This window comes from Nerophis ophidion, linkage group LG12, assembly GCF_033978795.1.
Source record: "Nerophis ophidion isolate RoL-2023_Sa linkage group LG12, RoL_Noph_v1.0, whole genome shotgun sequence".
NCBI classification, from domain to species: domain Eukaryota; kingdom Metazoa; phylum Chordata; class Actinopteri; order Syngnathiformes; family Syngnathidae; genus Nerophis; species Nerophis ophidion.
Window position 1 is genome coordinate 59,999,898 of NC_084622.1, and position 24,374 is coordinate 60,024,271.

At 43.3% G+C, this 24,374-nt stretch overlaps 1 protein-coding gene across 12 annotated transcripts in view; it reads right to left on the reverse strand.

Moving 5' to 3' along the window:
* The window catches only part of tspan9a (tetraspanin 9a), an 818,127-nt gene that overhangs the window by 453,920 nt on the left and 339,833 nt on the right, over positions 1 to 24,374 (reverse strand). For 4 of the 12 annotated variants that reach the window (XM_061917891.1, XM_061917888.1, XM_061917893.1 and 1 more), the window contains one exon: positions 11,145 to 11,282. The exons of 3 other annotated variants lie outside the window; for them this stretch is intronic. The gene's annotated coding sequence lies outside the window, so the exon portion shown is untranslated. Of the gene's footprint in view, positions 1 to 1,178; positions 1,214 to 3,277; positions 3,420 to 11,144; positions 11,283 to 13,424; positions 13,478 to 17,335; positions 18,182 to 24,374 lie in introns of those variants that run through there. 5 more of the 12 variants (XM_061917889.1, XM_061917892.1, XM_061917895.1 and 2 more) reach the window with 5 other exon arrangements.

Consider the following 24,374-nt stretch of genomic DNA (forward strand, 5'->3'; position numbering starts at 1 on the left):
TAGCCTATATAGATCAACCATTTATAAATACACGTCTGTAGGCTAAATGAACCTCTTCAACATCCCTTAGTTCCTGTTTTGTGCACCTCTGGGTTTGTTTTGGTTTCTATGGGGATTAATTGGGTTCACCTGCCTCATTTTTGCAGATGATGTGGTCCTGATGGCTTCATCTGACCGGGATCTTCAGCTCTCACTGGATCGGTTTGCAGCAGAGTGTGAAGCGACCGGAATGAGAATCAGCACCTCCAAGTCCGAGTCCATGGTTCTCGCCCGGAAAAGGGTGGAATGCCATCTCCGGGTTGGGGAGGAGCCTCTGCCCCAAGTGGAGGAGTTCAAGTACCTAGGAGTCTTGTTCACGAGTGGGGGAAGAGTGGATCGTGAGATCGACAGGCGGATCGGTGCGGCGTCTTCAGTAATGCGGACGTTGTACCGATCCGTTGTGGTGAAGAAGGAGCTGAGCCGGAAGGCAAAGCTCTCAATTTACCGGTCGATCTACGTTCCCATCCTCACCTATGGTCATGAGCTTTGGGTCATGACCGAAAGGATAAGATCACGGGTACAAGCGGCCCAAATGAGTTTCCTCTCCCTTAGAGATAGGGTGAGAAGCTCTGTCATCCGGGAGGAACTCAAAGTAAAGCCGCTGCTCCTCCACATGGAGAGGAGCCAGATGAGGTGGTTCGGGCATCTGGTCAGGATGCCACCCGAACGCCTCCCTAGGGAGGTGTTTAGGGCACGTCCAACCGGTAGGAGGCCACGGGGAAGACCCAGGACACGTTGGGAAGACTATGTCTCCCGGCTGGCCTGGGAACGCCTTGGGATCCCCCGGGAAGAGCTAAACGAAGTGGCTGGGGAGAGGGAAGTCTGGGTTTCCCTGCTTAGGCTGTTTCCCCCGCGACCGGACCTCGGATAAGCGGAAGAAGATGGATGGATGGATGGATGGATGCCTCTGGTTAGTGGTTGGCACACTCACCTGCAGCCGACCATTAATCAGAGAGCTTTTTATTCACCTTTCTCACCACGCTCAGTCTGGCTTCATTGTTTGCTGTATGCAACAGTCACGTTAGTATTCCTGTTTTCTGGGTACTTATTCCTGTTTTGGTTATTTAGCTTCTTCTGTTTTGTTTGGTTCCTGTCTTTTTGTAAGCTGGATGATTTGTGAGGAATGAATCATAGCCTACCTTCACGCTTTCATCCGGAGTTGTCCGTTCTGCATCTGGGAGGAACAACCCACACGTGACAGAATGAGAGAAAGGTGAATAAATAGCTCTCTGAACCCAATTAATCCCCATAGAAACCAACACAAACCCAGAGGTGCAACAAAACAGGAACTAAGGGAGTCCAAAACAGAACATAACTAAACAAAACATGATCCAGCCAAGGATCATGACACTCGGCATCAAGGGTTGGAATTGGGGGTGAAATCACCGAAATGACTCCCGGGCGCGGCCACCGCTGCTGCCCACTGCTCCCCTCACCTCCCAGGGGGGTGATCAAGGGTGATGGGTCAAATGCAGAGAAATATTTCGCCACACATCATTGGAACTTTAACTTTAACTTAACTTGGGCTACTAATGAGTGACTAAATAGAGCACTATGCATTAGAGATGCACGGTTTGCGGTCTTATCCGCGGAAAAATTGCGGGTCGGGCGGGTGACATGACGAAAAAATTGATTTTAAATAGATTCGGGCGGGTGGCGGTTGAATCATTTGGAAGTATATGATATACGTGGTTCAAAGAGCCATTTTGGACCCGTGTCACAAAGCGAAGAAGACATTAGTTAACGTAAACATTCTCAAAAATGTCTGCCGGCAGTCACCCAGTTAATAAGTACTAGGGCGTGCTATGAAGCCTTTGACACCTTCTACAACATGTACAATTTACTTGCAAGTCCAGCAATATGTCGTGTGTGGCTTCCACTGACACACGCACACGACTGCAAGGCATACTGGGTGACACACTAATGGTTGTGATATAAACAATTTTAACACTCTTAGTAATATGCGCCACACTGTGAAGCCAGACCAAACAAGAATGACAAAAACATTTCGGGAGAACATCCTCACAGTGCCACAACATAACTGACTATATAATACACCCCACTAGCAGCAAACCCCCCACCCCACCCCCGTGCGTCAGTAAGGTGGGCGGGGGTGTAAAGTATATTCAGGAAGTGTCATGGATGCAAAGGATTCTGGGTATTTGCTGTGTTGCGTTTATGTTGCGTTACTGTGAGGATGTTCTCCCGAAATCTGTTTGTCATTCTTGTTTGGTGTGGCTTCACAGCGTGGCGCATATTAGTAAGAGTGTTGAATTTGTTTATATCACAACCATTAGTGTACTCTGTGTCACCCAGTATGCCCTTCAATCTTGTGCGTGTGTTTGCGTAAACTGTACGCAGCATGTTGCTGGACTGGCAAATAGTTTGTACATGTTGTTGAAGGTGTCAAAGGCAATGGCTTCACAGCACGCCCTTATTCCCGTTATCTGAATGAGCACCATTGGATATTCGCGAGAACGTTAGCGGCTACCATTGCCTTCATTACTTTGGAACACGGGTCAAACTAGTTCTTTTAGTGGTAAAGGTCGCCGACTCCGGATATATAACAACAGGCGGGTGGCGGGCGGTTGCGGTTCTGATAAAATGTTGGTCCGGGTGGATGGCGGGTGGATGACGACTTTAGTGATGCGGTTGCGGATGATGTAATTGCCTATCCGCGCATCTCTACTGATTTAAGAAGACGCTTGCCTGTAATAAACAAGTAAACACAGCAGTCGCCATCCCTGGCAAAGAACGGCAAGCTGAGAAATCAAATTTTGTTTCGTCTGATGTGTCAAAGTCGGGCCCACTTATCCTAATTCCCTCCATTCCCCCCATTGTCTTAGCAACAATGAAGAAACGTATAAAGCTCTCCTGCGAGTCGGGCCTGTTTTTTTTTTCTTTTTTCTTCCGTCTCCTTTGAAAGCTTTCACCTGTCCGCATCCTTTGGAGATGAAAGATGGTGTTCCTGCCGCCCCACGGCTTAGAGAAGTTTAAAAAGCATACCTCTGAAAGGAACAAATCACTCAAGTTGACACTTACTAAATCAGCATTCTATGTTTCATGCCTTTAATTATCATTTTTTTGCTGAGTTGCTTTGCTAAATAAAAATAAAAAAAAAGTCACGGAAGAATAACACCAGGAAGAAATATGAACCTTGTTTTAAGTCATTGTGTCTGTTTCTTTTAAATTCTCCTTTTGTGTTCATTTTTCTACGCGTGCATCCGTGTGAACTTACTCTTCTGTGCCTGCGGGGTCCTTTACTGTCACATTTTAAAGCCTCACTTTGGTTGCCCCCCTGTGTGCTCTGCAAACACAAACTCTTCCCTTGCAACACAGCAAGTCACACACACTTTTTTTTTGGTTTGGTAGTCATCCCTGCAGACACAGAACAACACTCACCATGAATATGCAACAAGAAAAGGTTGACACATCACACTTTGAAACCTCTGTATGACGCTCCGAGAACAACAGAGCCCCCAAGGTGAAGGCAACCGACAGTCAACTTGTTTAGCACCAGGGATTCTTGGTATTAGTTTTTATGTGATAAGAGCCAAGCTTGCTCTACGTCAGGCGGGTCGGATCAGGCCGGTGAAGGGATTTTTTCCGGCCCGCCTGATGAGTTTGCCAAATATTAAAATTTAATGAAAAATTGCTGTTCAAAATGTGTCCACTGGATGTCATAATAGCAATTCTGTTTGGCAAGCAAACAGTTTATACCGAGGTACACAGTAAAGGTTGACTGCAGCTCCTACTCCTCGACCCACATGAAACTTAGGCCATGTCTACACTAAGTGGTGTCAAACTCAAGTACAGAGTGGGCCAAAATTCGAAACTGAACAAAGCCGCGGGCCAAAGTTGAACAGCTTAACCTTTTAATAGGGACCCAAAAAAGTTTTGCATTGAATATTGAACAAGCAAGGCTTATTTAACTTTATAGTCCATCCATCCATCCATTTTCTACCGCGTATTCCCTTTTAGGGTCGCTGGCGCCTATCTCAGCTACAATCGGGCGGAAGGCGGGGTACACCCTGGACAAGTCGCCACCTCATCGCAGGGCCAACACAGATAGACAGACAACATTCACACACTAGGGCCAATTTAGTGTTGCCAATCAACCTATCCCCAGGTGCATGTCTTTGGAAGTGGGAGGAAGCCGGAGTACCCGGAGGGAACCCAAGCATTCACGGGGAGAACATGCAAACTCCACACAGAAAGATCCCGAGCCCGGATTTGAACCCAGGACTGCAGGAACTTCGTATTGTGAGTCAGACGTGAAAGTGACATGACAAAATAGTGACAAAATCGAGTTTTGTTGGTAGCGGGGGTGTACTGTATATTGTAGCGTACCGAAAGAGTTAGTGCTGCAAGGGGTTCTGGGTGTTTTTTCTGTCGTGTTGATGTTGTATTACAGTGCAGATGTTCTCCCGAAATGTGTTTGTCATTCTTGTTTGGTGTGGGTTCACAGTGTGGTGCATATTTGTAACAGTGTTAAAGTTGTTTATACGGCCACCCTCAGTGTGACCTCTATGGCTGTTGACCAAGTATGCGTTGCATTCACTTGTGTGTGTGTAGAATCCGCATATATTACGCGACTGGGCCGGCACCCTGATTGTATGGCGGAAAAGCGGACATGACGGCATGTTGTAGAGGACACTAAAAGCGGTACCTTTAAAACACGGCGCCGATATTGTTGTCCGAGTGGAAATCGGGAGGAATTCAAGAGAATGGTTGACCCGGTAGATTTTCTGGGGGGGGGGCACTGAAATTCGGGAGTCTTTTGGGGAAATCGTGATGGTTGGCAAGTACTAGCGGTGAATGCACCATTGCTGTATAATACCGGCGGGCCAGCTCTAATGTTAATTTAATATTGTCTCAAGGGCCAAAATAAATTACATGGCGGGCCAGAGTTTGACACCCATGCCTTAAAGAAATAATCATTTAGCCTAACTCCCCGTTTCAGCCACACGAAATCAGCGTTTAAGGTCGCCCTCCTCGGACCTTTTTTTACACGGGTAAGTCAGCCGTCTATTTCTTGAATCTCCGGCACTGAGCTCTGTAGAATAGAATAGAATAGAATGGACTTTATTGTCATTATATTTGCATATAACGAGATTAAAGACTCCAACTTAAGGTGCGGTATTGGGAAAAGATATGGGGTGAAATAAATAACACAAGAGGTAATAAAGGAAAAAAACTAACAATTGAAAGAAACAGACTACTATCCAATAAAAATAATAAGCAATCCTGTACAATGTACAAAACACTATAGAAATACAAAATACTGTACAATATACAGAACAAGACAAGAGTACCGAAGTAATAAATAACAATCAGTGTCGGACGTATGGCACTCGAAGGGTAGTATTGCACAGTAGGGTATTAGAGCAGGATATTGTATAGGGGTAAATTATTACTATTATTATTAGTTAGAGTTCAACATGGTGACAGCTTTGGGAAAGAAGCTGTCTCTGAGCCTGTTTGTTCTGGCTCTGATGGTACCAAGTCGAACAGGTGCTGTCCTTGGTAATGTTTTTTGCTCCGTTGAGACAACGGGAGTTGTGTAAATCCTTCAGGGAGGGCAGGGGACAGCCGATGATTTTTTTTGTGCAGACTTTATGACCCTCTGAATCGCCTGTTTGTCTGCTTCAGTGCAGCTGGCGTACCACACTGTTATTCAGTACGTCAGTATGGACTCATTGATCGTTTACAAAGTGAGTTCAAAGAGGAAGTGATGCCAGAAAAGAAAGACCACACCCCACACAGGAAGTGATATCACAAACAACGCGCCACAGGCCACTTTATAACAAAGACGGAGGCGGACCGTGCAGACATGCCCGTGTTTCTCATTTTTGTACGTGTGCAGGCACTTTTGAAAATCACAAATCAATACCTTAAGAAAATCACAAATCAATACCGCGGCCACCAAACCAGAAAGGTTTGGTAGCCGCGGGTTTAGGTGTCTGCTTTTTGCAGAATGTGGTCCTGATGGCTTCATCTGGCCGGGATCTTCAGCTCTCACTGGATCGGTTCACAGCTGAGTGTGAAGTGACCGGGATGAGAATCAGCACCTCCAAGTCCGAATATATGGTTCTCGCCCGGAAAAGGATGGAGTGCCATCTCCGGGGTTGGGGAGGAGACCCTGCCTCAAGTGGAGGAGTTCAAGTACTTAGGAGTCTTGTTCACGAGTGAGGGAAGAGTGGATCATGAGATCGGCGAGCGGATCGGTGAGGCGTCTTCAGTAATGCGGACATTGTATCGATCCGTTGTGGTGAAGAAGGAGCTGAGCCGGAAGGCAAAGCTCTCAATTTACCGGTCGATCTACGTTCCCATCCTCACCTATGGTCATGAGCTTTGGGTCATGACCGAAAGCACAACATCACGGGCACAAGCCGCTGAAATGAGTTTCCTGCTCTCCCTTAGAGATAGGGTGAGAAGCTCTGCCATCCGGGAGGAGCTCAAAGTAAAGCTGCTCCTCCATATCGAGAGGAGCCAGATGAGGTGGTTCGGGCATCTGGTCAGGATACCACCCGAACGCCTCCCTAGGGAGGTGTTTAGGGCACGTCCAACCGGTAGGAGGCCACGGGGAAGACCCAGGACACGTCGGGAAGACTATGTCTCCCGGCTGGCCTGGGAAGAGCTAGACGAAGTGGATGGGGAGACGGAAGTCTGGGCTTCCCTGCTTAGGCTGCTGCCCCCGTGACCCGACCTCGGATAAGCGGAAGAAGATGGATGGATGGATGGAATATAATTGCACAGTTTGATTATATCTAATTTAAGAGCTGTTAAAAATGTATTTGCAAACATCATGAAGCTCAGCAGGGATGGAAAACGCTGCTGTCCTGCTCAGCGTGTTCATTCTTTGGCTAATAAAAACTCTTCAAGCGGCTGTCGATTTCAGATTCACCATCTGAGATTTATTTCAGAGTGTGACTGATTGAAGCAAAGACATACAATTCTGAAGTGTCTGCCCCAGAAAGGGAAGCATCTCTAAACCCCATGGCTTCTCTTACAAGAGTTTTTCTTCCCAAGATAAAATACATGTGTCCTGTGCTGGGATATATTGGTGAGATTGCTGGGGATTTCTGCTTGCAAATACTTCACACTATTGTCATGGGCTCTATTGTTTGAGACTGCGTGGGGCCACCCATCCAAATGATCAGAATCAGGTGTCCTAATCACTTTGCCTGACCACAGGTGTATAAAATCAAGCACTTAGGCATGGAGGCTTTTTCTACAAACATTTGTGAAAGAATGGGCCGCTCTCAGGAGCTCAGTGATTTCCAGCGTGGAACTGTCACAGGATGCCACCTGTGCAACAAATCCAGTCGTGAAATTTCCTCGCTCCTAAATATTTCAAAGTTATTATTAGAAATTAGAAAATGGAAGAGTTAGGGAACAACAGCAACTCACCCACAAAGGGGTAGGCCGCGTAAAATGACAGAGAGGGGTCAGCGGGTGCTAAAGCGCATAGTGCAAAGAGGTCGCCCACTTTCTGCACAGTCAGTGGCTACAGAGCTCCAAACTTCATGTGACCTTCCAATTAGCCCACGTACAGTACGCAGAGAACTTCAAGGAATGGGTTTCCATGGCCGAGCAGCTGCATCTAAGCCATACATCACCAAGTCCAACTTAAAGCGTCGGATGCAGTTGTGTAAAGCATGTCGCCACCGGACTCTAAAGCAGTGAAGACACATTCTCTGGAGTAATGGATCACACTTTTCCATCCGGCAATCTGAGGAACAAATCTGGGTTTGGAGGTTGCCAGGAGAACGGTACATTTTGGACTGCATTGGGCAGAGTGTGAAATTTGGTGGAGGAGGAATTTTGGTGTGGGGTTTTCTTTCAGGAGTTATGCTTGGCCCCTTAGAACTTTGAATGCTCAAGGATACCAAAACATATTGGACAATTCCATTCTCCCAACCTTGTAGGAACAGTTTGGAGCGGGCCCCCTTCCTCTTCCAACACTACTGTGCACCAGTGCACAAAGCAAGGTCCATGAAGACATGGATGACACTGTCTGGTGTGAATGAACTTGACTGGCCTGCACAGAGTCCTGACCTGAACTTGATAGAACACCTTTGGGATGAATTAAAACGGAGACCGAGAGCCAGGCCTTCTCGACCAGCATCAGTGTGTGAGCTCGCCAATGCGCTTTTGGAAGAATGGTCGTAAATTCCTACAAAGACACTCTGCAACCTTGTGGACAGCCTTCCCAGAAGAGTTGAAGCTGTAATAGCTGCAAAAGGTGGAGCGGCATCATATTGAACCCCTATGGGTTAGGAATGGGAAGGCACTTCCAGTTCATATGTGAGTGAAGGCAGGTGGCCAAATACTTTTGGCAATATAGTGTATGTGTATGCTAGAAGGTGTGTGTAAGTAGCACACACAAATATAACATATTCATTACTATGAAACCTAGTGCTGACGTAAACGCAAATACCCGCAACACAATCGCTGGTGCCTCATTTTGCTGTGAAATAAATGACTCAGCCGCCTGCAAGAATAAGGGTTTGAAAGTTATAATGTGCACGTAATGTCTTTGAAGTCCTGACGGAAGAAGCACACATAATCTGACGCTCTTTTTAAACTTTATTGCTGGCCTTAACACACCAACAGCAGTGCTTACTTCGCAACACATGTACTTGTCCGTTGATCTCCACACCAGCAACACAACACTTCCTAATTAGCCATTATGCAGACTCAAAGCAAGGTGCATTCAGGGACGCCAGCAATACAACACTAACAGGTCATTGCATCAATCTAATTTTGCTCAATTAATCACCACAAGACTCTCACATGAGGATTAACTCCAAAAATCAGTAACAGAAATCCAACATGGTCACAATTGCGTATCAGTGATCAAATTCCAGTCAAAGGGCTTAGCAGTTAAACAGCGAATTGTGCACACTTGTGCTTCCGAACTATTCATTTCCTTCATCAGATTAATCACACTTTTGGATCATGATTAATCGCAGTAAATAAGCTTGGTTGAAAAATGTAAAGGCCTACTGAAATGAGATTTTCTTATTCAAACGGGGATAGCAGGTCCATTCAATGTGTCATACTTGATCATTTCGCGATATTGCCATATTTTTGCTGAAAGGATTTAATAGAGAACATCCACGATAAAGTTCGCAACTTTTGGTCGCTAACAGAAAAGCCCTGCCTTTACCGGAAGTCGCAGACGATGACGTCACCCGTTGATGGCTCCTCACATCCTCACATTGTTTTTAATGGGAGCCTCCGACAAAAAGAGCTATTCGGACCGAGAAAACGACAATTTCCCCATTAATTTGAGCGGGGATGAAAGATTCGTGTTTGAGGATATTGATAGCGACGGACTAAAATAAATTAATAAATAAAGTAAAAAATAAAATAAAAACCAATTGCATTGGGACGGATTCAGATGTTTTTAGACACATTTAGTAGGATAATTCTGGGAAATCCCTTATCTTTCTATTGTGTTGCTAGTCTTGTAGTGTGTTTAATTGTACAGCAGCTGTACGGACGACACAAGCTCGGATGATCTCCGGTAAGTGGCGACTTTTTACCACAATTTTCTCACCAAAAACTTGACCGCTCTGATCCATAGTAAAGTTTCACCTCCGGGAATTTTAAACAAGGAATCACCGTGTGTTTGTGTGGTTAAAGGCTTCCCAACTCCATCTTTCTACTTTGACTTCTCCATTATTAATTGAACAAATTGCAAAAGATTCAGCAACACAGATGTCCAAAATACTGTGTAATTATGCGGTTAAAGCAGACGACTTTTAGCTTTGTGTGTGCGCAGCGCTAGTTTTTCCTTGCCCTGATGTGGGATCTGAGCCGAGGATGTCGTTGTGGCTTGTGCAGCCCTTTGAGACACTCGTGATTTAGGGCTACGTAAATAAACTTTGATTGATTGATTGATTGAATATTTTTTTTGTAATTAATCACATGTTCAAATTGACAGCCTCAGTATACATTTCAAACCACTGGGAAATGTTGAAAAAATGTTTTCCACATCCTCCGCTCTGTGTGACTGCGATAATTACGACACTTTGTTGTGTTTTTTTGGGGGATTTTTTTTAGAAGTATTCTCATTTTTGAATTATTTTAATGACTATTATGTTTAATGTCACACATGTGCATTGTTTTTGAATACAAGTAATATTTTTAAGCAGCCTATGCACTGTTTAAGCGGCTGCACTGCTTTAAAATCGCAAAAACTTATTTTTAGAGCGGCTAGGAGACACCAAGAGTAATAAGCGGTATTAAATGGATTCGGACGGATTTTAAAAAATAATAATAATTTTCCAGGATTGGCCGACATGGTCTCACAATATGTAGTTTCTCTTTAAATATCCTTCTTGAAAATGGACTTGCAAATATATGTGCTGTCTTGTCTAATCATAAAAGATGCAAATGAGGCGTGTCGGCTGATTTCTTAAAGTTTAGTCCACAGCGTGCTCATCAAAAAATATACCGTGGCCGGCATGTCTACATCAAACAACCTAAGCTCTTCACTACTATGGCATTCTGGGTAATGGAGTTCTTATGTTACTTAGCTCATAACATCACTAGATATCTGCCTTAGGACATATAGAAGGCCTTACTGACAACAACTTGGATCTGATTGGCTATCGCAACTGTCTATCAACTGTATTTCCCCGTTCACTTACAGTGCACGGACGCCCGCATTGTTGAATCTGAAGGCTCGAAGCAGGTTTGGTACAGCATGGCAACATAATATATACAGTAATCTATAAACTAAGAACAACAGCGCTGGAAGGAGCATAATATGACATGAAGAGAATATGAATACTTTAAGATACTTAGGGAAAGTAAGAAAAAAAATACTTGTATCTTTAATTATGATCATGATTTCTGATTATGTTAGACAATTCCCCCATTAATTTGAGCGAGGATGAAAGATTCGTGGCTGAGGATATTAATAGCGAAGGACTAGAAAATAAATAAATAAACAAATAAAGTAAAAAAAATAAAAAAGACAATTGCATTGTGAGCGATTCAGATGTTTTTAGACACATTTGATAGGATAATTCTGGGAAATCCCTTATCTTTCTATTGTTTTGCTAGTGTTTTAGTGAGTTAAATAGTACCTGATAGTCGGAGGGGTGTGTCCACGGGTGTCTTGACGCCAGTCTCTGAGGGAATTCGTCACGGCAGCAGCAGCACGACAGAAGCTCCGCTGATCTCCGGTAAGAGGCGACTTTTTACCACAATTTTCTCACCGAAACCTGCCGGGTGACAAGTGGTTGGGATTCATGTTCGCTTGACCGCTCTGATCCATAGTAAAGCTTCACCACCGGGAATTTTAAAGGGGAACATTATCACCAAACCTATGCAAGCGTCAATATATACCTTGATGGTGCAGAAAAAAGTCTGCATATTTTTTTTACCGGTTTCCAAACTCTAAATGGGTGAATTTTGGCGAATTAAATGCCTTTCTGTTTTTTGCTCTGGTGGCGATGACGTCAGAACGTGACGTCACCGAGGTAATACAGCCACCATTTTCATGTTCTACACATTGCAAACACCGGGTCTCAGGGAGGGATTCAAGTTGCACCACTGGCCCGAAGATGCAAAAGTAGACATTTTACCGGCGATGACAGACATGGCACAGAGATGTATGGATAACCTGCAGATGCATTTGCAACGATAAAGTCAACTAAATCACAAAGGTCAGTTTTGTTGTTGACTTATGTGCTAATCAGACATATTTGGTTGCGGCGTGACTGCCAGCTAATCGATGCTAATATGCTACGTTAATCGATGCTAACATGCTACGTTAATCGATGCTAACATGCTATTTACCGGCGATGACAGACATGGCACAGAGATGTATGGATAACCTGCAGATGCATTTGCAACGATTAAGTCAACAAAATCACAAAGGTGAGTTTTGTTGATGTTGACTTATGTGCTAATCAGACATATTTGGTCGCGGCGTGACTGCCAGCTAATCGATGCTAACATGCTATTTACCGGCGGTGCTAAAGCAGACATGGCACAGCGATGTATGGATAACCTGCAGATACATTTGCAACTATATTACGTTTCCTTCCACCCATCCGAAGGATTTAAGTTGCTCAAGTGTCAAGAGATGCGAAAGTTGTGATCGTTTGGTCCGCACATTTTACCGGCGATGCTAACGCAGCTATTCGGCCATGCTATGGCTATGAATAGCGTCAATAGCTATTCGCTCAATAGCTTCAGTTTCTTCGTCAATACTTTCATACTCCAACCATCTGTTTCAATACATGCGTAATCTGTTGAATCGCTTAAGCCGCTGAAATCCGAGTCTGAATCCGAGCAAATGTCGCTATATCTTGCTGTGGTATTCCCATTGTTTGTTTACATTGGCAGCACTGTGTGACGTCACAGGGAAATGGCCAGTGTCTTCGCAGAGAGCGAAAATAAGGCACTTTAAAGCTTTATTTAGGGATATTCCGGGACCAGTAAAAATTTGAAAAAAACTTCAAAAAATACAACAAGCAACTGGGAACTGATTTTTATTGTTTTTAACCCTTTTGAAATATTGTTCCCCTTTAAACAAAGAAACACCATGCTAAACCTTCCCACCTCCATCTTTCTACTTTGACTTCTCCATTATTAATTGAACAAATTGCAAAAGATTCAGCAACACAGATGTGCAGAATATTGTGTAATTGCGCAGTGAAAAGAGACGACTTTTAGCCGCTAGTGGTGCTGCGCTAATATGTCCCTTCCAACTCGAGACATTCCGCGACGTTTTCAACAAGAAACTCCGCGGGAAATTTAAAATTGTAATTTATTAAACTAAAAAGGCCGTATTGGCATGTGTTGCAATGTTAATATTTCATCATTGATATATAAACTATCAGACTGCGTGGTCGGTAGTAGTGGCTTTCAGTAGGCCTTTAACCAAAATATAATTATAAGTAGTCAACAAGCTGGGCTATTTACGTTTTTGGACATGTTTACATGTTGACCAGAGAAAACCAGTATTGTTTTAGTGTGCACCAAAACGTTACGTTCTCATCACCGCACGTTCACGTGCCACCGGTGGTGTAGTTTTAACGTTTATCCTGCTAACACAACAAAAACAAGTCTTGCATGAAAGTGGAATTCAGCAGCTTGTTGAAGTGAGGACATTATCAGTCAAGGCAGACTGCAATGTGTTTTGACTTCCATGCTGCACCGACTTGGCATCCCTCGCCTAAAACTTACTAAATGTGCCGCACATGTTGTGTTTTAATTCTCCTGCCAAACAAAAAGGAGTTTAGAAATTTGAGTTGCTGCATTTTTTTTTTTTTTATCAAAGAGAAACGTGAATAAAAGAGAGAACAGTTGCAAAGTTGTGCACACGTGGTGATGAAACCAAACCAAAGCTCAATCACCTGTTAGTGGATTAAACACCTGTCTTCTTGCTGGGGTGGGACCAAAATGATGACGATATTTGAAGGGAGATACAGAGATCAAAGTAATGTAAGAGGTCCATCCATCACCGAACATGGACATGAGCGCATACATTACACGACGCTTTTTGGTAAGACACACCGTTTCTAATTTATACATGACTGCATTTGATAAGCTGGCCTATTTATCATTGGTAATGTAATGTAAAACCTCCAAGTCCGAGTCCATGGTTCTTGCGCGGAAAAGGGTGGAATGCCATCTCCGGGTTGGGGAGGAGACCCTGCCCCAAGTGAACGAGTTCAAGTACCTAGGAGTCTTGTTCACGAGTGAGGGAAGAGTGGATTGTGAGATCGACAGGCGGATCGGTGCGGCGTCTTCAGTAATGCGGACGTTGTATCGATCCGTTGTGGTGAAGAAGGAGCTGAGCCGGAAGGCAAAGCTCTCAATTTACCGGTCGATCTACGTTCCCATCCTCACCTATGGTCATGAGCTTTGGGTCATGACCGAAAGGATAAGATCACGGGTACAAGCGGCCCAAATGAGTTTCCAGGTCTCTCCCTTAGAGATAGGGTGAGAAGCTCTGCCATCCGGGAGGAACTCAAAGTAAAGCCGCTGCTCCTTCACATCGAGAGGAGCCAGATGAGGTGGTTCGGGCATCTGGTCAGGATGCCACCCGAACGCCTCCCTAGGGAGGTGTTTAGGGCAAGTCCAACCGGTAGGAGGCCACGGGGAAGACCCAGGACACGTTGGGCAGACTATGTCTCCCGGCTGGCCTGGGAACGCCTCGGGATCCCCCGGGAAGAGCTAGACGAAGTGGCTGGGGAGAGGGAAGTCTGGGTTTCCCTCCTTAAGCTGCTGCCCCCGCGACCCGACCTCGGATAAGCGGAAGAGGATGGATGGATGGAATGTAATGTTGAACGCTTCTGCTTTTCATGGCACAGGACCACACTGAGCCAAAGTTATTTATGCAATTGGCTTACTGTTGCAACCCCTGGCAGGGGGAACACAAAAATAAAATAACATGATCAAAGCCGAAACTACTAACCTTAAACACTTAGAAATTATGGAGGTAATTTAGGTATATACAATTAATAGGTATATAGTAGCCCCATCCATCCATCTTCTTCCGCTTATCCGAGGTCGGGCCGCGGGGGCAGCAGCTTAAGCAGGGAAGCCAAGATTTCGCTCTCCCCAGCCACTTCGTCTAGCTCTTCCCGGGGGATCCCGAGGCGTTCCCAGGCCAGCCGGGAGACATAGTCTTCCCAGCGTGTCCTGGGTCTTCCCCGTGGCCCCCTACCGGTTGGACGTGCCCTAAACACCTCCCTAGGGAGGCGTTCGGGTGGCATCCTCTCCCTCATCTCTCCTGCTTGCTTCTTTGTTTTGTCTTGTCTTGTCTGTTTTTGCACTGCACTCCAAATCTAAACATTGGAACTATTTAACTGGCCTCAACACAATTGACAAGATCTTGGGTTTGGGGGAACCTGCTGTCGTGACGAAGCGGTTGTTGCTGGACACACGACGGACTCTTGGGAGAAGAAGGAGTGCCGCGTGCCTGGCGACCCTTTTCTGTCGACGACGTGAAGATATCCACCTATTCGGAATTATGACAACAGGACATCTGCTGATTGGAGTAAGCGTTGCTCTGTTTTGTCTACAAATTGGAAGTTGCTGGCAGTCTTCAAAGTACCCCAAAGCTGCCACAAATGATTGGAGGATGCGGGAAGAACTGTGGACTACATCGGACTGTCCACCCCGTAGGTTTGAGGACCGGTCATAAACAATTTAGAGTGAAAAGCAAATTTTATTTTCACCCGCATACAAAACATTCTAACTTGGATTGCTTCCCGGGCTTCGAGACTCTCCCGAAGGACAGTGCAGCGAAGACACAACAAACTCCCTTCTTGTCTCTCATGGACACACACCTGTTGTTGACTTTGGACTGCCGACTGCACAAAACAGAGACACACTACGGGCTTACAAACACACATCCACAAAAATATACGCCACACATACACACCCCATCCCCCCCAACCCAACGCCCTCGACGCAAATCCCATAGGGGTGATGAATGGATGGTCAGTGCCTGAGAGCTGCGGTCTACCACCATGACCTTGAACTACCTTGGATATCCCGAGATGTATGTTGTAATATGTATATGTGCTTTGCTATGGAGGGTTTTTTCCCACTCCAGACTGGGCCCCCTTAGGAGCCCACTCGAGATTGTATTTTTTTACTCATCCTTCCCCAGCGTTGACCTTTTTCCCATCTTTTACGTTCCTGTTCTGTAACCCTGTACACTGTTTGTTTGTCTAATCTTGAACGGGTTTGTGCTGAAAACAAAGTTGCGTTGTACTTGTGCAATGACAATAAAGACCTATCCTATCCTATCCTATAGTTATTTGAATGACTCTTACCATAATATGTTAGGTTAACATAGCAGGCACCTTCTCAGTTGGTTATTTATGCCTCATATAACGTACACTTATTCAGCCTGTTGTTCACTATTCTTTATTTATTTTAAATTGCCTTTCAAATGTATATTCCTGGTGTTGGGTTTTCGCAAATAAATTTCCCCGACTTATACTCCAGTGCGACTTATATATGTTTTTTTCCTTCTTTATTATGCATTTTCGGCAGGTGCGACTTATACTCCGTAGCGACTTATACTCCAAAAAATACGGTGCATGCAGCACTGAAAAATGAAAAATCCGAGGGTGTGATGTCCTGTAAATCAGACTAAAATAAATAAAAAATAATGCATGTATCGTACTTCAGTACTTCAGTAATTGAGGAATCTACCAATTAGTTTGTTCAATCAATTGGATACATCAGACTTAATAGCCTTAATGGGTATTTTAGTAAAAATAGTTGCTTTTTTTTTCTTATGCCTGCCTTACTTTTCATTATTTGTGTCTAATAAATGCACATCATCAACATTGAAATTGCACTTCAAGCGTGTGTGCATTGAGAGAAACAAAACAAACGTACAGCAATGCAGTTTGCGGCACTCACACACCACCGCTCTCATGTACACTCCGTTGCAGCGGCTGTGTGGGGGCTATGTTGACCCAATCAAGGTTCCAGGTACTCCATGCGGTCCAGGTTGTATTAATTTTAATTAGTTATACTCTCGAATCATTAATCGAAGCAACATAATATAAATTTAAGCTTTATTAAAAATCTAAATAATCGATTGGTTCTTCCAGCCATCGTTGTAATTAGAGATGTCCGATAATATTGGACTGCCCATATCATCTGCAGATAAAAGTGATATCGGAAATTATGGGCATCGGTTTAAAAAAAATAAAATTAATGACTTTTTAAAATGTCGCTGTACGGAGTGGTACACGGACGTAGGGAGAAGAACCTTAAAGGCAAATAATATCTACTGCTTTTCACACACACAAATGAATGCAATGCATTCTTGGTCAACAGGCATACAGGTCACACTGAGGGTGGCCGTATAAAAAACTTTAACACTGTTACAAATATGCGCCACACTGTGAACCCACACCAAACAAGAATGACAAACACATTCCTGCAGAACATCCGCACCGTAACACAACATAAACACAACGGAACAAATACCGTATTTTCCGCGCTATAAGCCGCCCCGTGTTATAAGCCGCACCTTCAATGAATGGCATATTTAAAAACTTTGTAAACCTATAAGCCGCATCGGGTCATAAGCCGCGCCCACGCTGCGCTAAAGGGAATGTCAAAAAAACCGTCCGATAGGTCAGTCAAACTTTAATAATACAAAGCAGTGTGCGAATGTGCAATCACAACAATAGTAACACTCAAAATATTGCAGAGCAATAGCAAACATCAATAACTCAACTTTGCTCGAACGTTAATGTCACAGCACACAAAATAAACATTTAAAGCTCACCTTCAGAAGTTATTCCTCATCCATAAATCCCTCGAATTTTTCTTCGTCAGTGTCTGAATTTAAAAATTGGGCGAATACGGCATCCAAAATGGCGGGCTGCGTCTTGTCGAAGTCATCAGAGTCAGTGTCGCTGTTGCTGTCCGGCAGTTCCATCAATCCTGCCTTCCTTTTTTTCAGCTATCTTGTTTTTACAATATGCGCGGAAAGTAGCCAGCTTTTCTTGAAAGTCTTTTGGCAGTTGCTGTGAAATAGTAGTCCGTGTGCGGATGGAGAGATTGCGTCTTTTCATGAAGCGGAAACACCAAGAAGCTCCACCTTTTAAAATCATCCAAGTGAAGTTCGCTTGCTGGCGCTGTTGCCTTCATTGGAATAATGATGTTACTGACACTTCATTGGAATAGTGATGGTGCTGACACTTCATTGGAATAATGATGTTACTGACACTTCATTGGAATAGTGATGGTGCTGACACTTCATTGGAATAATGATGTTACTGACACTTCATTGGAATAGTGATGGTGCTGACACTTCATTGGAATAATGATGTTACTGACACTTCATTGGAATAGTGATGTCGCTGACACTTCTGCTTGCTGCTCGAGTTTGTCCTCCAACTCTTGCCATCTTGCTTTGTTCCCTCAAGCTCTGTGTTGTCTTCTTTACTTGGCGCAGGTCATCTTGTTGCTTCCTCCACCTAAGCACCATTGATTCATTTATGTTCAATTCTCTCGCTGCTGCTCTATTTCCGTCTTCTTCTGCGTGACTTATTTCCTTGAGTTTGAATTCGGATTAGCCGCGCGCTTCTTCTTCTACGGGGGCGGGTGCTTACCTTGGCGGTTGCGTACCGTAGAAGAAGAAGCACTTCCTCTTTCCAGGTGGGCGGGTGCTTACCTTGGCGGTTGCTTACCGTAGAAGAAGAAGCACTTCCTCTTTCCAGGTGGGCGGGTGCTTACCGTAGAAGAAGAAGCACTTCCTCTTTCCAGGTGGGCGGGCGCTTACCTTGGCGGTTGCTTACCGTAGAAGAAGAAGCGCTTCCTCTTCTACGGGGAAAAAAGATGGCGGCTGTTTACCGTAGTTGCGAAACCTAAACTCTATGAAAATAAATATTTATATTAATACATATATAAGACGCACCGGGTTATAAGCCGCACTGTCATCTTTTGAGAAAATTTTTGGTTTTTAAGGTCGGCTTATAGCGCGGAAAATACGGTACCCAGAACGTCTTGCATCTTCCGGGACGCTACAATATACACCCAGGGAGAGCATGACCCAAATTCCAAGATGCTCATTTGAGTTATGTCAAAAAAAAAAATCATGCACATTGTGACTTCAATAAAATAATATGGCAGTGCCATATTGGCATTTTTTTTCCATAACTTGAGTTGATTTATTTTGGAAAACCTTGTTCCATTGTTTAATGCATCCAGAGGGGCATCACAACAAAAATTGGCATAATAAAGTGTTAATTCCACGACTGTATATATCGGTGTCGGTTGATATCAGAATCGGTAATTAAGAGTTGGACAATATCGGCTATCAGCAAAAAAGCCATTATCGGACATCTCTAGTTGTAATGCATGTAAACAAAGGTGTCACTTTGGTAACTATTCATATGATATAATTGTTCGTATCATAAATGCACATATCGTATTTGTTGATGTTGTTCCGTCTTGTCCCGTCTGGCTTGGTTTTTTTGTTTTTTTTACTTCTTTCTATCCCCCTCCTGCTCTTGTATGGCTGCAAACATTAAATAAATCAATAAAGTCAAATACAAATATGGCAACAAGAAAATAATTCCACACGTCTGGTTTGTAAAGTAATTCTGTACAGCAGATATGGGCTTCTACATCAACAATATGATTTACCTGAAAAACTGGACAGGACATGTTAACAAAAAAAATAATAAAAAAATATCCATGTACTGTGAATGTAAGGTGCTTAGTAAATTTCCAAATCATGTAAAGCCGTTAACACTTAAAATAGTCTATTTTCTGGTAATAATGTGCAATATGCATCAATAATTGTTTCTCCAGATTTGGTCCAATATTTACAAAGTATTTATTAAACCTTTTAGCTACTTTGTTCATATTGTCATTGTTTACGTTTGCTTCTGGTAAGTATTGAGGGTGTCAAACAAGGACTTGGATTTGTTTTGTTTTTTCCACGCAAAGGAAGATTGGCACGAGCCAGACGAGGGCGTGAGTACATTTTGATTTATTTAAACACTGTAATTCAGAACAGGAAAAAACCAAGGGCGCGCACAATGGCGGATAACAAACTAAACTATACTCAAAAAAAAACAGCACCATGGCATGACAATATACAAAAGAACAAAAGACACTAACTGTGGCACAAAACAAACGAAAACTTACGTGGCGTGGTCAAAAAACGAACAGCTAGGCGTGAAGGTCGGTACATGTAACTGTGGTAAAAGGTCTCAGAAGGTAAGGTAGGTAGGTAAAATTCAAAGTTTCCAGGACGAAGACAGAAACAGAATGGCTAAAATAGTGACTATGATGATGATTAGTAACAGGTGTGAGGGCGTGACTTGGAGACCAGGTGGAAACTAATGGGTTGGCATGGAGACGAAAACAAACCAGGAAGTGCAAAAACAGAACTGAATGTCCAAAAAACTAAACATAACATGACCAAACATGGCAAAAACAAAACATAATCCATAGACGTGACAGAGGCTAATCTTTCTTAGCATCATTATTAATGAAGCTATTAACAGTATGATGCCCATGTTGTTTGTATCATTTTTTCCGGTCCAATAAATTGCTGTGATATTCTTTGCTACAAGTTGGTAGTATGCTGGTTACAGTAGTTTGTTTTGTTATATTTGTTTGCCTCTGTAGATCTTTGTTTTGTAAATCTTCTATATAATGTAATCCTTTGTTACAATAATGTTTCAGTCCCTTGCTTCATGGTTGATTGTTGTTATTTTGCTTTGTGCTAAGTTGTTTCCATGAACAATGCTTGTCCTCGAGCATCCATCAATGTGTTTGAAAATGTACCATATGTTTCATCTACATAATTTTGACAGGACACATTGTGCTTTTGCAGATTGTTCTTATAATCAATCATACTCTGTGCGAAGTCTTTGAAATGTCTTCACCCTTGTGCGGTGTTCGGGTCTGTGGGAACCGTTTTCATTTGTTATTAATAGAAAAATGATACAATTAATTAATTTTTCAAACTGAGACTCACTGACTTTGGCTCATTTTCCGTGAAGAACATATATCAGAATACATATTTAATGACCACACACTATACACCCCCCTACACATTTCCATTACATATAAGATGTCCGGGTCCACTGGACCTGGGGCTAATAGAAGTGTGGAAATTGATGTAACGCACACACACACACACACACACACACACACACACACACACACACACACACACACACACACACACCAGGCCTAGACAGGAGGAGGACAGAGTGTAGGTACACAGAACATCAGAGGGTCAAATGTGCGAGAAAATGAGAGCAGACAGTGTTGACAAAAACAATGTTGCAACCTTGTGTGGGAACCGCAGGTGCAGAAACACAAAAGAAGAATCCTTATGGGATGCAAAAACTGGCAGATACATTTTCCGTACAGCGTTCATATTGTTGTTACTCAGCCAGCGTTTGTGGGTCTGATGGACCCTTTTATGCTAAAATACTGAACATATGTTTATTGGGATAAGGTAAACATCTGTTCAGTATTTTAACATAAAAGTGTTTGATTGTGAGGCATTAAAAGCCACAAAATGCAACGGGTCCATCAGACCCACAAATGCTGGCTGAGTAACAACAATATGAACATTACACAAGGGTTAATGTCATCCATGTTTGTCTTTTAATAGTTTCCGTCATAGATTGTGAAAACTGGTGTATGAAATGATCACTGATGTCGGTTATTAGCGGATCACATGTACGTAGTATCAATAAAATAATTGGTAAAAATATCGAAAGCATGGCACCGAGTCATTTGATTCCCCCCCCCAAAAAACAAATGCTATCCATTGTATCTATAAAGTCATCAATTGTCTTTTGCCTATTAGGGTTTAAGAGGTCAATGTTTAAGTCGCCGCATAAGAAAATTACTTTGCGACTGATGTTCATGAAAATTGCCTTTATCCAATCTTCAATCATTTCGACACTTGACTACAGCGTTCTATATATCAATATGTTTTTGATTTTTTTAATGACATATTTCAATGGCTGCGATGAGGTGGCGACTTGTCCAGGGTGTACGCTGCCTTCCGCCCGATTGTAGCTGAGATATGCTCCAATATTTACAAAGTAGTTATTAAAGCTTTCAGCTACTTTGTTCATATTGTCATTGTTTACGTTTACTTCTGGTAAGTATTGAGGGTGTCAAACAAGGACTTGGATTTGTTTTGCTTCTTCCACGCAAAGGAAGATTGGCACGAACCAGAGGAGAGTGTGAGTACATTTTGATTTATTTAAACACTGTAATTCAAAACAGGAAAAAACCAAGGGCGCGCACAATGGCGGATAACAAACTAAACTATACTCAAACAAAAAACAGCACCATGGCATGACTATATACAAAAGAACAAAAGACACTAACTGTGGCACAAAAAAAATGAAAACTTACGTGGCGTGGTCAAAAAACTAACAGCTAGGCGTGAAGGTCGGTACATGAAACTGTGGTAAAAGGTCTCAGAAAGTAAGGTAGGTAGGTAAAATTCAAAGTTGCAAGGACGAGGACAGAAACAGAATGGCTAAAATAGTGACTATGATGATGATTAGTAACAAAGGGAATAAGTGGTAGAAATGGATGGATGGGTATTTAAATGGTTACACATTCTAAAAAATAGCAATTGACATGTTCTTCCTTGGGTATTTGATCCGCACTTTTTCAGCTGTTCATGACAGAAATGTGTTCGTATTATATAAATTACATTTTTTATATATATATCTTATATTTTCCCGTTTTATTTTTTTTAATGACATATTTCAATGGTAAAGCATTCAAAATAAAAAAAACAATTGACATGTTCTTCCTTTGGTATTTGATCTGTACTTTTCCAGCTGTTGATGTCGGTAATGTGTTCTTATTACCGTATTTTTCGGACTATACTGTAAGTCCCTCTGGAGTATAAGTCGCACCCGCCGAAAATGCATAAAAAAGAAGAAAAAATACATATATATGTCGCACTGGAGTATAAGTTGCAGTTTTTTGGGAAATGTATTTGATAAAACCCAACACCAAGAATAGACATTAGAAAGGCAATTTAAAATAAATAAAGAATAGTGAACAACAGGCTGAATAAGTGTAGGTTATATGAGGCATAAATAACCAACTGAGAAGGTGCCTGCTATGTTAACCTAACATATTATGGTAAGAGTCATTCAAATATCCATCCATCCATCTTCTTCTGCTTATCCGGGGTCGGGTCGCGGGTGCAGCAGCCAAAGCAGGGAAGCCCAGACTTCCCTCTCCCCAGCCACTTTGTGTAGCTCTTCCCGGGTGATCCCGAGGCATTCCCAGGCCAACTGGGAGACGTAATCTTCCCAACGTGTCCCGGGTTTTCCCCGTGGCCTCCTTGGACGTGCCCTGAACAGACGCCCGAACCACCTCATCTGAATCCTCTCAATGTGGAGGAGCAGCGGCTTTACTTTGAGTTCCTCCCGGATGACAGAGCTTCTCACCCTATCTCTAAGGGAGAGCGGAGGAAACTCATTTCGGCCGCTTGTACCCGTGATCTTATCCTTTCGGTCATGACCCAAAGCTCATGACCATAGGTGAGGATGGGAACGTAGATCGACCGGTAAATTGAGAGCTTTGCCTTCCGGCTCAGCTCCTTCTTCACCACAACGGATCGGTACAACGTCCGCATTACTGAAGACGCCGCACCGATCCGCCTGTTGATCTCACGATCCACTCTTCCCTCACTCGTGAACAAGACTCCTAGGTACTTGAACTCCTCCACTTGGGGCAGGGTCTCCTCCCCAACCCGGAGATGGCACTCCACCCTTTTCCGGGCGAGAACCATGGACTCGGACTTGGAGGTGCTGATTCTCATTCCGGTCGCTTCACACTCGGCTACGAACCGATCCAGTGAGAGCTGAAGATCCCGGTCAGATGAAGCCATCAGGACCACATCATCTGCAAAAAGCAGAGACCTAATCCTGCGGTCACCAAACCGGAACCCCTCAACGCCTTGACTGCGCCTAGAAATTCTGTCCATAAAAGTTATGAACAGAATGGGTGACAAAGGACAGCCTTGGCGGAGTCCAACCCTCACTGGAAATGTGTCCAACTTACTGCCGGCAATGCGGACCAAACTCTGGCACTGATCGTACAGGGAGTGGACCGCCACAATAAGACAGTCCGATACCCCATACTCTCTGAGCACTGACACTCTTTTACCTCTTTCAACATGAATATTCTATAATTCCTCCTCAGTATGATATTTACAACGTTCTATTATACTGTTGAAGAAAGTGTTGGATGAATTTTGTATTCTAAAGACTCACTGTAAGTCGCATAACTTTTACAGATAGGTTGCAGTTGAAGTCCTCTTTCATCATCGTTGTCTGTTACTGCAAACATATATTTATCTTCCCTAGGAGTCATTTGTTTCGATTGTTGTCCATGTTTTTCCAAGGCGGTGATGAATACGTCCGTCGGAATATGTCCCATATATAAACAAATTCTACAGTCAGGTCCCAACAAGTTATACGTGAGAAGATAGAGCAGGTGAAAAGTCTTTCTGAAGCAGGTATATTTGTCCCATTTAAAAGAGTCATAGTCAATGTCTCCAGCATAGTATCGGCTGTGTGTCCAGCACTTCCTCAAGAAATATTAGTCCTGTCCAAAAAAATGTCTGAAAGGCCTTGTATTACCCTCTTTGTTGTAGAACGTCAGCAACATTCATTTGTCAAGTTCTGTCAGCTCTCTTATTATTGTGTGAATGCTCCAGAGCATCCACACATATGGTTTTCTACACCAAAATTCATCTGTTTATTCAACTTATTATTATAATTATTCTCCAGATTTTGGCGCGCTCCACC